Source organism: Gracilinanus agilis, chromosome 2 (assembly GCF_016433145.1).
Source record: "Gracilinanus agilis isolate LMUSP501 chromosome 2, AgileGrace, whole genome shotgun sequence".
In the NCBI taxonomy this organism is placed as follows: domain Eukaryota; kingdom Metazoa; phylum Chordata; class Mammalia; order Didelphimorphia; family Didelphidae; genus Gracilinanus; species Gracilinanus agilis.
Genome location: NC_058131.1, coordinates 539,438,220 through 539,442,276, shown reverse-complemented (window position 1 = coordinate 539,442,276; position 4,057 = coordinate 539,438,220). Strand labels below are relative to the sequence as shown.

Here is a 4,057-nt window from a genome sequence, read left to right as displayed (position 1 = left end):
AAGAAAAGAAAAGAAAAGAAAAGAAAAGAAAAGAAAAGGGAGAGGATGAGAGGAAAGAAAGGGAGGGGAGAGAAGGGGCAGGAAGGGGAGGGGAGGGAAGGGGAGGATTTCCATACATTACCTATTACTCTTATTCATGCATTATTAGGTCTCTTCTATCCATCCTACTTGCTAGTCTTCACTTGCAACATTCTATCTTCAATTCCTATGCCTTTTCACAGGCTATCCTTCTAGGATCTGCAAAACATAAAACAGAATTCAAGGAAGGCCCTCAACACATTAGGTGGATTCCTAGTGGCAAGCTCATGGGAAAATACTGGACAAGAGCTTCAGCAGATAATAGGTTGTAAACTAAACCTTTGGAGGGATTATTCCCATGGATAAAAGACACATAGGAGTATGTCTGACCAAATGAATTCTCAAATGACCCTATAATCCATAAGTTCATCAGAAATAACAAATGGCTTTTCAAACTAGTGCAATTTGTATCTATTAATTAAGAGTAAGATCCTCTTATCTTGGCAAATAAAAAATTTAATATATTACCTCTGCATAATAAAGCTTCTCAGATCAAGTATATTTACCTCCCCCACTTTAAAAGACTATCTGCCTTTTGATCCAGCCATAGCACTGCTTGGTTTATACCCCAAAGAGATAATAAGGAAGAAGACTTGTACAAAAATATTTATAGTTGTGCTCTTTGTGGTGGAAAAAATTGGAAAATGAGGGAATGTCCTTTGATTGAGGAATGGCTGAACAAATTTTGGTATCTGTTGGTGACAGAATACTATTGTGCTCAAAGGAATAATGAACTGGAGGAATTCCATGTGAACTGGAATGACCTCCAGGAATTGATGCAGAGTGAAAGGAGCAGATCAAGGAGAACTTTGTACACAGAGACTGATACACTATGGTACAATCGAACATAATGGACTTCTCTACTAGTAGCAATGCAAGGATTCAGAGCAAGACTGAGGGACTTATGAGAAAGAAAACTAGCCACATTCAGAAGAAGAACTGTGGGAGTAGAAACACAGAAGAAAAACAACTGCTTGAACACATAGGCTGATTGGGGATATTATTGGGGATGTAGATGCTAAATGACAACTCTAGTACAACTATCAATAATATGGAATTAGGTCTTAATCAATGATACATGTACCAACCCAGTGGAATTCTGTCAGCTACAGGAGGGTGGGGGGTATGGGGAGAGGGAAAGAACATGAAACATATAACTCCAGGAAAATATTCAAAATAAAAAATGATAATAATTTTTAAAAATAAATTTTACCCCAAAAAGATTTATTAAAAACTCATGTATTAAAAAAACATTTCCCTCTCCATCATCTAGATGACAGCACAACAAAATATCCTGCTTTCTTATCCCATTACAAAGAACAATAATCATGAGGAATCAAATCCAAATAAAAATCCACATAACTTTTAGAAGTGAACCTTGGAGAAGAAATGGTAGAATTTTTATAATCCCTCTGCTTCTTATAAAAACAAACAAAAATAATTATTTTTGCAAGGAATGGGTCTGATTTAATCTGTGTGGAGAAGTCCCAGTGTGATAACTCTTTCTGCTCATACAGATAAGCCACTTATCCACAACATCCATAATTCATCCATAATCCAACCTCAGACTTGCATAAAAAGTAATAATTGTCCAAGCTTATTTGATTTGGTATTTTCTTTGTCAGATACTATGGAAGAAAAATTCCATACTCTGCTTTTATTTCATCAATGTCTCTCCATGACAATTTGGCATTCTAGGAACAGCAAATGAAAGTTTTTGATATAGGAAAGATAGCAGATGTAGTATTTCAGTAAAAGGTTTAAAATTCATATCCTTGAGCAAGCATACTGAGGTATCCACACAAGAAACTGCTGAAAGGCTACTGCATAATTTAATCTTTTGTCATTGTTTTGAAATGGAAAAAAAAAAAGCTAAATAAAGAAAAAGTTAACAAGTGAAAAAATACTAAAAGTTTAAACTCACAACAATAAAGCCACATTACTGGAGCCAGTGACCTGGAATTTTTAAAGGATTGGGGGAATTCTTTTTTTAATTTCAAAGAAGTCTAGAAATTTTGAGGATTTCTGGGTCCCATGACCAACAAGAGGATGAACTAGACTTTTTCTTCAGTCTCTGTTAACTCTAAAAAGCCTCTAAGAAGAGGAATTATGTGCAAGATGTAGAACTTCAGACAAATCCATTAGATAAAAAAAAACCCTGAAAAGATAAAAATTCTTTTAAATTAACATCAGAGAATGTTCTTCCCTACAATTTCCTACACTCAGAAACATTTCCGCACCAGCTTTTACACTCATATCAATGACATGCAAACTGTTCATCCACCTATCGCTTGAGCCTGGGGCCCCATATCAGGATCCTCTCCTGCTGCAAAGATTTGATAGCATTCTTTATTTACCATTTACCCAGCCTCATAAGCCAAGAACAAGCAGAAGGCACTAATTCTGCCCAGCTATGGGAGGGACAAAGAGAGTATGCTGCCTTCTAACTTGGTTTAGGGACCTTGGTTTAGGGACCCCCAAAGCTGCATACACTGTCCAGGCCACCCTTCCTATCTTCCCAAAATCTGAAAAATCAGCAGATAGTTATTCATCTCAGTCAGAGAAAGAAAGTTGGTCCAAGAGAGGAACTGGGACTATATTTGGTTGCTTCAGGCCTGAAAAGTATGTAAACCTAGATACATCTAGTCTTTTTTTTTTCATATGCTTCTTGGGGCAGGGATGAAGACCAGCCAAACCTAAATACTCCAACATGGGAAAGGGCTAAAGAAATACGGTAGTCCAGTTCTGAGAGTGGAACAACCAGAAAAGGAGAAAGTTCCAAAAATGATAGGGGAATTATAAGAAAAAACTTGTAAAAAGATTTCAAAAGAAAAAAAAACAGAGCATCATAATAACAGTAATGATGATGATGGTGAGGAGGAAAAGGAGAGCTACAAGTTAAATGATCCATTAGGATTTGTAAAGCACATAGACAGGTAGGTTAATCAGTGAATAGAGAGCCAAGCCTTGAGATAAGAGATCCTGGGATCAAATCTGGCCTCAGATACTTCCTAGCTATGTGATTCTGGACAAGTCACTTACGCTTGATTGCCTGGCCCTTACTGATCTTTTGCCTTGGAACTGATATTTAGCACCAGTCCTAAGACAGATGATTAAAAAAAAAAAAAAGATTTGCAAAACACTTAACAAAGTTATCTCATTTCATCTTCACAGCCTTAGGAGATAAATATGACTATTATAAGCAAATAAATCAATAGAAAATATCCTTAAAAGTAGGTAGAAGAATACGTACTTCTTCATCAAAGGGAATAAAACCTCTATTAATAAAAAAAATTTAAGAGAAAGCAAACCAATTCCCAATGAAACATAGAATCCTGTGGAATCTCAAAAGGACATGGAAAAAGGAAATTCTAAAATGGTTCCAAAATAAAAGAAGAAATTATTAATTAAAATACAGAAAAATGTATAGCTCTCAAAGCAGAATTTTTTAAAATTCTGTTAACAGATTAGGAAAATAATCAATTTCTTTTGAAGAGTTTCTCCAAAGGAACAAAAGATGAACATATGTGAAATTAAAAAAAATAATGAAGTGCAGTTAAATCAAGCAGAAGAAAAGTAAAAAAAAGAACAACCTGAAAAATCATATGATTGTGCTCAATTCAGCAGCAAATATTCTAAAAATTGAATGATACAAAGATTAACATGGCACTTGTGAAGGATAACATGAAAATTCATGAGTTATCACACATGTTTGAAAGTTCTAAGAAACTGTTAAAGGATAGTACCAATATTACACAAATTATTCTTAAAAATTGAGAAAGAAAAATGAATAATTTTGATTATATTAAATTAATACGGTGTTGTACAAACAAAACAACTGCAACCAAGGTTAGAAGGGAAGCACCACCTGAGAAAAAAATTTATAATAAATTTCTCTCATAAAGGTATCATTTCTCAAGTATATTAAGAACTAAGTCAAATTTATAAGAAACAAGCCATTCCCCAATTGACAAATGGT

The 4,057-nt window shown here is 34.6% G+C and overlaps 1 non-coding gene across 1 annotated transcript; it reads left to right on the top strand.

The window, feature by feature from the left end:
* Positions 1–3,689: 3,689 nt before the first annotated feature.
* On the top strand, positions 3,690–3,792 carry LOC123238447. Its single transcript, XR_006505613.1, has one exon. It is a non-coding gene; the product is annotated as a U6 spliceosomal RNA (small nuclear RNA).
* Positions 3,793–4,057: the final 265 nt, after the last annotated feature.